The sequence below is a fragment of the Delphinapterus leucas genome, chromosome 2 (assembly GCF_059928025.1).
Source record: "Delphinapterus leucas isolate spDelLeu-1000000601 "Yukka" chromosome 2, BTC_Dleu_Yukka2, whole genome shotgun sequence".
Lineage (NCBI taxonomy): Eukaryota > Metazoa > Chordata > Mammalia > Artiodactyla > Monodontidae > Delphinapterus > Delphinapterus leucas.
The window spans coordinates 126,414,552-126,426,785 of NC_143130.1; the positions used below are offsets into that span (position 1 = coordinate 126,414,552).

The window sequence follows — 12,234 nt, forward strand, 5'->3', positions numbered from 1 at the left end:
AGCTGAGAGTCAGCTGTGTCAAGTTCCAGCTGAGCTGGTTAAGACTGAATAGGCCCACTGACCCTCCAGCTGGACGTGCAGGAGTGTCCACTCAGTGACCTTTTGAATGTGCAGAGGCCTGTAGCTGAGTTACGCCTGTGCAGAACAATGATTATTGCACTTTTTTCCAATCACATTTCCCCAAGCTCCCCACACTCCCCGTGACTCAGACCACCCTGCTTTATTCTTTATACACAAATACAACAACCCCCTTGCCTTAGGGGAGGCAGATTTGAGGCTTGCTCTCCCATCTCCTCACTTGGATGCCTTACCAATTAACTCTCTCTTTGCTACAAACCTCAGTGTCTCAGCCTTTTGGCTTGATGTGCATCAGGCAAAACAAACATGTTTGGTAATAATATCCATTGGGAATCTATTTTTACTATAGTCCTATAATTTCTGCAAATCTTAAAATACCCACAACAACCAAATCTTTGATAGGAACCAATTTTATCTCCTATCCCGCACCAGGACAAACCAATAGGCAGGCAGTTTTCTTTCCTTAGACATAGAAGCAGTTTTAACACAAGTCCTTGCAAAGCCACAACATAGCAAAAGTACTATGTATAAAAATTTCACATCTCCATATCGATCACCTCAAGATGAATATAACTCTCAGCAAAGTGGTTATAGAGGGAACATACATCAACATAATAAAAGCCATATATGACAAGCCCACAGCTAACATCAAAGCTTTTCCTCTAAGATTAGGAACAAGACAAAGATGCCCACTCTCACTATTCTTATTCAACACAGTATTGGAAGCCCTAGACACAATATTCAAACAAGAAAAAGAAGTATAAGACATCCAAATTAGAAAGGAAGAAGTAAAACTGTAACTATTTGGGGCTTCCCTGGTAGCGCAGTGGTTGAGAATCTGCCTGCTAATGCAGGGGACACGGGTTCGAGCCCTGGTCTGGGAGGAGCCCACATGCCGCAGAGCAACCAGGTCCATGAGCCACAACTACTGAGCCTGCACATCTGGCGCCTGTGCTCCACAACAAGAGAGGCTGCGATAGTGAGAGGCCCATGCACCACGATGAAGAGTGGCCCCCGCTTGCCACAACTAGAGAAAGCCCTCACACAGAAACGAAAACCCAACACAGCAAAAATAAATTAATTAATAAACTCCTACTCCCAACATCTTCTTTAAAAAAAAAAAAACCTGTAACTATTTGTAGATGACATGATATTATATATAGAAAACCCAAAAGACTCCACCAAAAAAACTCTTGAGAACTAATAAATAAATTCAGTAAAGTTGCAGGATGCAAAATCAATATACAAGATCAGTTGCATTTCTCTACACTAATAACAAGTTATCAGAAAGAGAAATTAAGAAAACAATCCCATTTACAATTGCATCAAAAAGAATAAAATTCCTAGAAGTAAATTTAACCAAGGAGGTAAAAGACTTGTACTCGAAAAACTATAAGACATTGATGAAAGAAATTGAGGACAACGCAAAAAAATGGAAAGCTATTCAATGCTCATGGACTATAGGAATTAATATTGTTAAAATGCCCATACTACACAAAGCAATTTACAGATTCAATGCAATCTTTATGAAAATTCCAATGGCATTTTTCACAAAAATAGAAGAAACAATCTGAAAATTTTTATGGAACCACAAAAGACCCCAAATAGCCAAAGCAACCTTGAGAAAGAACAAAGCTAAAGGCATTATGTGCTGCAATTTCAAACTACATGACAAAGCTATATTACTCAAAACAGTGTGGTACTGGCATAAAAACAGACACATAAATCCATGGAACAGAGTAGAAAGCCCAGAAATAAACCAACACATATACAGTCAATTAATTTATGGCAAGGGAACCAAAAATAGGTAATAGGGAAAGGACAGTCTCTTCAATAAATGGTGTTTGGAAAACTGGACAGCCACATGCAAAAGAATGAAACTGGACCACTATTTTAGCCCATACATAAGAATCAACTCAAAATGGATTAAAGACTTGAATATAAGATCTGGAATCATAAAACTCCTATAAGAAAACAGGCTTTAAGCTCCTTGACATAGGTCTTGGTGACAATTTTTTGGATTTGATACCAAAAGCAGGGATAAACAAGTGGTACTACATCAAACTAAAAGGCATCTGCATAGAAAAGGAAAACACCAACAAAATGAAAAGGCAAACAATGGAATGGAAAAAAAAATTTGCAAATCATATATCCAATAAAGGGTTAATATCCAAAATATATAAAGAATTCATACAACTCAATAGCAAAAAAGACAAATAATCTGATTAAGAAATGGGCAGGGAATCTGAATAGACATTTTTTGAAAGAAGACATACAGATGGCCAACAGATACATGAAATTGTGATTGACAGCACTAATCATTAGGGAAATGCAAATTAAAACCAAAATGAGGTATCACCTCACACCTGTCAAAATGGTTGTTATCGGCTTCTGCCGGGAGCTGGAAGTCACTGTCTCCCAGGTGAACGAGGCTGTTGCAACGAGGGTCGGCAAATGCAGGTTTGCCCTCCTGCAGACGTGGTGCGCAGAAAGTCAAAACAGAAGCCACCCCCCAAGAAGAAGATGACAGTCTCCCTAGATGCCCAGTTCACCTAACCCTTCTGCAACCACGAGAAGTCTTGTGACATGAAAATGGACCAGGCCCACAACACTGGAATCATCTCTTGTACCATGTGCCTAGAATAATTCCAGATGCCCATCACTTATCTGTCAGAACCACTGGACGTGTACAGCGATTGGATAGAGGCCTGCGAGGCAGCCAATCACTAGCAACGCAGAGGACCCACCCCCTTGGCAGCCTCACCTGCTGGGTACCAATCCAGGGACATTCCAGGGTCCAGGGTGTGGGTCCAGGGCCTTTGCAGCCCTGTGTGTATGTGCAATTGGCATGGATGTGGGTGTGGGTGTGGGTGTGAGTGTGGGTGTGGCTGCAGGTGTGACTCTGGCGGTGTCCTCGTGAGCATGGGGTAGTGTTGAAGGGTTGCTGGGCTCCAGGGTCCTGAACTGCCTCCCTTGGCTCCAAAAGCCTTTGACTTGCTCCCTCCTCTGGCACCTGGCCCCCTGGCTTTGGGGTCTTGGCTCCTCCAGGGACCTGTGTCCTGACACCCTAGGTGAGGGCAAGCCCAGCAGAGGCTGCCTCAGGACTCCCCAGCATCTTCCCCCACCTCGCCAGCACTTGTCCATTTGAACTGGACTGACTGCCCATCCTCCTTCCCTGCCTTCCAAGGCCTGTGGCCTGGGATTCAAGCCACAGCCCCACAGGCCCCCTGGCAGAGTGGCCTGTTTTCATGTTTGGCCACTTTTGTAGAGGAGGGAGGGGCTGGGTTGGGGATAGCTGTCAGTCACCGGCCCTTAAATAAAGCAGCCAACACACACATACTCACAAAAAAATGGTTATTATCAAAAAGGTAAGAAATAACAAGTGTTCATGAGGATATAAAGAAAAGGGAATCCCTGTGCTCTGTTAGTGGGAATGTAAATTGGTGCAGCTATTAGGGAAAACATTATGGCGTTCCCTCAAAAAATTAGAAATAGAACTACCATATGATCTAGAAATTCCACTTCTGGATATTTATCCAAAGGAAACAAAACACTAACTTGAAAAGTTATCTGCTCCCCCACGTTCACTGCAGCATTATTTACAATAGTCAAGACATGGAAGCAAACTAAGTGTCCATCAATGGATGAATGGACAAAGAAAATATGGTATGTATATATACAATGGAATATTATTTAGCTATAAAAAAGAAGGAAATCTTGTCATTTGCAACAACCTGGTTGGAACCTGAGGGCATTATGCTAAGTGAAATAAGTCAGAGAAAGATGTACCATACAATCTCACTTATACGTAGAATCTAAAAAACAAAAAACAACAACAAAAATGAATGCATAAATAAAGAGAACAGGTTGGTAGTTTCCAAAGGGGAAACAGGGGGTGGGGGACAGGTGAAATGGATGAAGGGCACCAAAAGGTACAAACTTCCAGTTATAAAATACATAAGTCATGGGATATAATATATAGCATGGCAACTATAGTTAATAATATGGTATAAGCATACCTTTTTCTATTGCACTTGAATTTATTGCACTTCACAGATATTACATTTTTTACAAAAATGCAGGTTTGTTGCAATCCTGCATTGTCAGATAATGGTTAGCATTTTCAGCAATAAAGTATGTTTTAATTAAGGTATGTACATTATTTTTTTAGACATAATGTTATTGCACACTTAATAGACTACAGTATCATATAAACATAACTTTTATATGCCCTGGGAAACTAAAAAATTTATGTGACCCACTTTATTGTAATGTTCACTTTACTGCTGTGGTCTGGAACTGAACCCACAATATCTCTGAGATATGCCTGTATTGTATATTTCAAAGTTACTGAGAGAGTAGACCTTAAAACTTCTCATCACAGGAAAAAAAATTATATGTGGTGATGAATGTCAACTAGACACTGTGGTAATTATTTTACAATATATATACATATCAAATCACTATATTTTACACCTTGAAACTAATGTCATATGTCAATTATATCTCAATTTAAAAAAAAATCTAATTGGCAATAGCCAAATGATAAAATAGCTAGGAAAAGGTAACAAAAGTTCAAAACCTGTATGAAGAAACAACAAAATTTATTTCAGCAAGATAAAATATCTTGTTAAAACAAGAGCTGAATAAATGAAAAAACAAAGCAAGTCTGAATGTAAAATTAAAAAAAAAGAAGGGCTTCCCTGGTGGTACAGTGGTTGAGAGTCCGCCTGCCAATGCAGGGGACACGGGTTCGTGCCCTGGTCTGGGAGGATCCCACATGCCACAGAGTGGCTGGGCCCGTGAGCCATGGCCACTGAGCCTGCGCGTCCGGAGCCTGTGCTCTGCAACGGGAGGGGCCACAGAGGTGAGAGGCCCGCGTACAGCAAAAAAATTAAATTAAATTAAATTAAAAAGAAGGAAAGAAAAGGGAAAAAGCAGGTAAATTTCTAAATGTTAACTGACTCTATTCCCCTATCATTAAACATAAAAACCTTATGGGAAAAAATAGAAATTCAAATAAAATTAACATACTTGTCATAAAAAAAATCTATTTGTGGGGAAGTATGGATAACAAATGTGAAAACTTCAGAATGAGATAGACAAAAGTTGGGAGGCTGGTTAATTTTCCCCTCCTTCTCCTGCTTCAGCCTTGTCCACTTGGGCATCCAATGTTCACAATGTCGAGCTGCCTCTCAGTCACTGCATTGTTAGCATGCTGTCTTTGTGTAATTCTTTACTTAACATATCGAGTTCAGCAATGGTTTCATCAAAAGCTGACTTAACAATCTTAAGCCTATTGACAGATGAATATGTAAAGAAAATGTGGTATACATATACAATGGAATACTATTTAGCCATTAAAAAGAAGGATATTCTACCATTTGCAAAAACATGGATGGACCTTGAGAGCATTATGCTAACTGAAATAAGTCAGACTGAGAAAGAAAAATATCATATGACCTCACTTATATGTGAAATCTAAAATAAACTAATAGAAACAGAGTCAGAATTGTGGTTGCTGGGGGCGGGGGCATAATTGGGTGAAGATGGTCAAATGGTATAAACTTCCATAAGATAAATAAGTTCTGGGGTATAATGTACAACACGATGACTATAGTTAACAGTACTGTATAGTTAAAAGTTGCTAAGACAGTAAATCTTAAAAGTTCTCATCACAAGGAAAAAAAAATTATAATTATGTGAGGTGATGGATGTTAGCTCAACTTACTATGATAATCATTTTACAACATATACATTTTTTAAAGCTTTATGTTGTACACCTTAACACATATAGTGTTATATGTGAATTATATTTAAATAAAACTGGAGGGGAAAAGAGGTCTCTTTGCAAGAGAGCAGGCTTTTTCCAGGAAGTTTAGAATCGCACAATAGAACACAGAGAACTTACAACCCAGACCCAATACGATAGGATGTTTTTGGTTGCATTTTCTGTTTCTGACTTGGAAAGCTTCTTGGTAGGCTTGCTGTGACTGACCCATAATCCTTTCTTGTCATCACCAGCAGTAAACTGACCAAGTAACAGTAGTAGTCTCCTTTCATTTTCAAGTAGAAGACTTTGCTCTGGGTTTGCGAAACACTGGGGATGAAGAATTTTTTCCAAAAGAGACAGTAAATCATTTTCAGATATCTCGGAGATCACTTTCAATTTTCTCTCTGTATTCTCAAGCCATTGGAACCTTCCATCATTTTCTCAGTACTTGAGACAACCCTCCAAGATGATCTATGGGCTCCAGAACATTTTCATAAGCTACTGAGAGAAGATTAATTTGGCTTCTTGCTCAGTTACAGACTTCATGCAGGCTGCCATGTCAACATATCACTAAGCTTGCTTGCTCAGTTTGGCCTCTGCACCAGCATGTTTTCATCCGTGACTGGAAGCTTGTGCCAGAAGTGGATGGTGGTGGATGGAGAGGAGTCCTGCTGGCTCTGAGCAATGGCAGTGGGGAGGCTGAAACTGTTCCTGGACCTCGCTGCTCACAGGCTCTGTGTTTCTGTTCAATTTGTGGCAAAGTGAATATGAAAGAAGTAATAATTGTGTTACGCCTTGATCCTTAAATTCATTATAGTAGCTTCTTTTTCCTTGTGGAGGATTCCAAACTGATCCTATGAACTCTTGCAGAAATTTCAGCTCAGGAAATGATAAATGTTGATACCATCACCAACCTCTTTAGTAAATTTTTCTCCAGTCTTTTACAGGGTTTGGGAATAATTCTCACTTATTCAGGTGATCGCCTGGGTTTGACTGCCTTGGGTCACTCTGTTTCCTTCTAAATCACTTTTACCACAAGTACTGTAACCTCCATAGTAACAAAGTTGTATATAATACAACAAAAGTTGTACATAATCAGCATTTCCTATAATTAATGATATCTCTTAAATTCACCTCTGTGGACAAAGAATGTTGCCTGTGATATCAAAAACAATAGACTTTGCAGCCATCGAGCCACTGGCCACTGCAGCAGGCCCCACACCCTGAGGGGATTCAGGTTGGAGAAAGCAGAATACTGGACCTAGATAATTAAGGTGCCTATCAAAGGAAGGATTTCAATGAGCTCAGACTCTCTTGCATCTTCCCATACATAGAAAAGCACTAAATTCATGAACATGAGACTTCTGGTGTTTCTTTAATTAATAGTAATCTTTTCATGTTCTAACTACCTGGTTTTTTTGTTTGTTTTTTGGCAAAAACTTCTGTATATTCTTGCTCCTCCCTTACCTCTTCAGAATAGTCCCTCAGGGCTATCTGAGAGCCTATCTCCCCAGCTTAAGTCCTCAGTATGTCTGCCAAATAAAACATAATTCTCAACTTTTAGGTTGTGCATTTTTTTTCAGTCAATACCTAATTAATGCAAATATTTCCAAAAATGAATGTTTTTCTTGAAAGTAACATGCACTTTACTCAGCCACTGAAAGGAACGAAACTGGGTCATTTTTAGAGACATGGATGTACCTAGAGAGTGTCATATAGAGTGAAATAAGTCAGAAAGAGAAAAACAAATATTGTATATTAACGCATATATGTGGAATCTAGAAAAGTGGTATAGATGATCTTATTTGCAAAGCAGAAATAGAGACACAGATGGAGAGAACAAATGTATGGATACCAAAGGGGAAAGGGGAGGGGGGTTGGAGGAACTGGGAGATTGGGATTAACACATATACACTATTAGTACTATTAGACAACTAATGAGAACATAATGTATAGCACAGGGAACTCTACTTAATGCACTGTGGTGACCTAAATGGGAAGGAAACCCAAAAAAGAGGGGATACATGTTTATGCATAGCTGATTCATTTTGCTGTACAGTAGAAACTAACACAACATTGTAAAGCAACTATACTCCAATAAAAATTAATTTAAAAAAGAAAGTAACATCCAGTATGTACTTTTTATTCTTCTACCCTATGTTAGAAGAATGAACAAAACTTTAAGTTACTCTTTTCAGAATATATTATTTCAACATGATAATTTAGCAAAATGTGGCATAAAATTTTGAGATTAACATATAATTTGTAATTTTATACATTAAAAAATCCACAAAATAAAATATTTTATAATTTTTGAATATATTCATAGTAAAGCCAACTGTGTTGAATAAAGTCAGATATATTAAAAGGATAAAAAATTAGAATCCATTTAGCTGTCAGAAAAAAGAATCATTATTACAAAACCCAAATCATCATAAATCACAGTAATGAGCCTCAAGTAGAACTATTACATTGTATTATGCTGCAGTATTTCAGGTCCTTAAAATAAGTAAAATTGCATGTATTTTAAGATAAAAAGATACCATATACCCGTCCTCTAAGTTACTGTTTTCCATCACGATGATGGATTTATGTTAATCAGTTTCATCCTCTTTTGAGTAGTTAAATCTTCAATTGTCAAAAACAGCAAAGGTTAAGCAGGCTAGACTTCTGAGTGATATTCCCAGTAATCTGTTGATCAAGATGGCCTGAGACCTTTAAAGTTCCCCTCAGTTTGACTAAATTGTAAACAGATTTTTTTTTTTAAGACTATAAACTTCTGACCTCCCTTTTCTTAGATCAAGTACTTTAGAAAGCTTTCAATCATAAATTATTTCTCTGTCCCTTTGAGATATAAATTTTCTCCTAGCCTTTTGTCCATTTTATAACTCAAGAATGTCTTTCCCAGGGACCTGGGAGCCATTCCTTTGAAATGTAATCATCAAGAAAGATAGGGACACTATCTCCCAGTCTTTGTGGGAGGATAGAAGCCTATCTTCCATAAGTTCCAATTAGCAAACACAGATGGCCTAACACATTGACCAACCTCCTCTGAAGTCCTCCAGTACTTTTCCATCAGCTTGCCCCAGGGCTTAAAAATCCTCTGGCCTTTTGTTCCCCAGAATTCGGTTTAATCTCTCTACCCTGTTGCAATAGCCTTGAATAATGTCTTTCTTTCCTGCTTAACTCTGTCCAGTACAATTTTTCTTTGACACCGTTTATAGAATTTTTCACCTTATCCAAGAAATGTACTCATTAATTGCCAACTTTTTGCAAGGTCCTATCTTAGGCACTATCAAAATGAATGCTCCCCCTTAGAGATTACATTTGAATGTAAATATAGTGTCCTAATCAAGACTATAATTTAGAACAAGTTTGTCTCCAGTGTTTTTCAGTTCTTTGTTATTACCTTCTCTAGCTAAAAGGAGTGTGTTTTCCCTACATGCAGGTACTTCAGAAGAACACATTGAGTTGCAGAACGGGGAAAAAAAAAAAAAAAGTCCAAATCCTCTAGCCAAACTGACTTATTTTCTTAGAAGTTTTATGGTTTTAGGTTTTATATTTAGGTCTATAATCCATTTTGTGTTAATATTTTATATAATGCAAGCTAAAGATCAGAGTTCATGTTCTTTGCTTTGTTTTGGTTTTGACATATAGGTATCCTATTATCCCAGTCTATTTCTTGAAAGCAATGACCCTTTCTCCAGTTAATTGCCTTTGTGTTTTTGTCAAATATGTTTTTCATATGTATGAGTCTATTTCTGGACTCCTCCTATTCCGTTGCTTTATTTGTTTAGCTTGATGCCAATACCACTCTGTCTTGATTATTGTAGCTTTATAATAAACCTCGATATCAAGTAGTATTAGCCATTCATTTTTTTTCTTTGTTAAGCATCTTTAAATTTGGGGGCTACATGTAGTTCTGTATGCAGATAGGGTAGAGGGTCCCCAGAGAAAGAGAACCAAGCATAGCTTTCTTGACATAAGAGAAGATATTTTTGGCCTAAGACATTTTGTGATCTAAGCCTGGTCACAATGCTTGTCCTTGAACAGGTCCCAGCAATTAATAACATTAAGGGAACAAAAGAATGTAGGAACAAAGGACTGTTATCAGGCAACAACAGTAACAATAGTAAAGATAATATATCAGTTGTAAAGACTCCCAGTTCTATTTCAATGTTGAAGATTAGCATGAAGTGCTCAACCGCCAGATCAACTGGAAATTAAGGGAGGAGGATGTTGACCTTTTCTGACCCTCCTGACTTCAATCAACTAAAGCTTAGACTCTGAATATGAGTCCCTTCGTGAATATACATGTACCCTTAGCTTAAAACTTCCCCAACTTTGCTGTTCAGAGAGATGTTGCTTTGGGAAAGATCCCTGATGCTCTCCTTACTTGCTGCAAGTAATAATTCCTTCCTTCTCTTGATCTTTCACTTGGTTGTGTCTTTTGGCTCGACCCCCACAAAGAGGCAAACCCAATTTTGTGATAACCATTCCGTAGCATTTCTATATGAATTTTAAAGTCAACTTAATAATTTTTACCAAAACAAATATCCTGCTAGGATTCTGATTGTGAATTTGTTGATCACAGTATTGATCTTTCAGACCATGAGTATGGTATATCTCTCCATTTATTTAGGCTTTCTTTAATTTCTTTCTGTAACATTTTATAATTTTAATGTATATATCTTACATATTGTCAGATTTACCTCTAAGTATTTAATAATTTTGATCCTATAAGTGGCATAGTTTTTCATTTCAATGTGTGAATATTTATTGCTAGTAATTACAAAATACAATTATTCTTATGTATTGATCTTGTTTCTACATGCCTGATAAACTTATTTACTAGCTTTAATATAAAGCTGAATAGACATAGTGAAAGACATCCTTGATTTTTGTCATAGGGGAAAGCATTCTCTCCTGATCATAGGGGAAAAGCATTCCTTCTTTTATCATGATGTATTATGTTAGCAGTGGGATTTTTTTTTTAATTGGGGTACAGTTGCTTTACAATGTTCTGTTAGTTTCTGCTGTACAAAAAGATGAATCAGCTATATGTATACATATATCCCCTCCATCTTGGAACTCCCGACCAACACCCTATCCCACCCATCTAGGTCACCACAGAGCACTGAGCTGAGCTCCCTGCCCTATACAGCAGGTACCCACTAGCTATCTGTTTTAAACATATAGTGTATATATGTCAATGTCAATCTCTCAGTTCATCCCACATCCCCCTTCACACACACACCCCCCGCCGTGTCCACTTGTCCATCCTCTACGTCAGTGTATCTATTCCTGCCCTGCAAATAGGTTCATCTGTACCAATTTTTCTAGATTCCACATATATGTGTTAATATACAATATTTGTTTTTCTCTTTTTGACTTAATTCATTCTGTATGACAGACTCTAGGTCCATCCACATCTCTACAAATGACCCAATTTCATTCCTTTTAATGGCTGAGTAATATTCCATTGTGTATATGAACCACATCTTCTTTATCCATTCCTCTGTTGGTGTACATTTAGGTTGCTTCCATGTCCTGGCTATTGTAAATAGTGCTGCAATGAACATTGGGGTGCATGTGTCTTTTGAATTATGGTTTTCTCAGGGTATATGCCCAGTACAGGGATTGCTGGGTCATAAGGTAATTCTATTTTCAATTTTTTAAGGAATCTCCATACTTTTCAACAAAGTGTCTGTATCAATTTACATTCCCACCAACAGTGCCAGAGGTTCCCTTTTCTCCACACCCTCTTCATCATTTATTGTTTGTAGATTTTTTGATGATGGCTATTCTGACTGGTGTGAGGTGATACCTCATTGTAGTTTTGATTTGCCTTGCTCTAATGATTAGTGATGTTGAACATCCTTTCATGTGTTTGTTGGCAATCTGTATATCTTCTTTGGAGAAATGTCTATTTAGGTCTTCTGCCCATTTTTTGATTGGGTTGTTTGTTTTTTGGATATTGATCTGCGTGAGCTGTTTGTATATTTTTAGAGATTAAGCCCTTGTCAGTTCCTTCATTTGCAAATATTTTCTCCCATTCTGGGGGTTGTATTTTCATCTTGTTTATGTTTTCCTTTGCTATGAAAAAGCTTTTAAGTTTAATTAGGTACCATTTATTTTTGTTTTTATTTTCATTACTCTAGGAGGTGGGTCAAAAAAAGATCTTACTGTGATTTATGTCAAAGATTGTTCTGCCTATGTTTTCCTCTAAGATTTTTACAGTGTCTAGGCTTACATTTAGGTCTTTATTCCATTTTGAGTTTATTTTAGTATATGGTGATAGGAAGTGTTCTAATTTCATTGTTTTACATGTAACTGTCCATTTTTCCCAGCAACACTTACTGAAGAGGCTGTCTTTTCTCCCT

General features: G+C 37.7%; 2 pseudogenes; one reads left to right on the forward strand and one right to left on the reverse strand.

Annotated features, from left to right (window-relative positions):
- The first annotated feature begins 2,093 nt into the window (after positions 1–2,093).
- On the forward strand, positions 2,094–3,313 carry LOC149750282 (transcription elongation factor 1 homolog pseudogene; annotated as a pseudogene).
- Positions 3,314–5,522: 2,209 nt separating this feature from the next.
- Positions 5,523–12,234, reverse strand: part of LOC111173295 (14-3-3 protein zeta/delta pseudogene) — a 35,426-nt pseudogene continuing 28,714 nt past the window's right edge.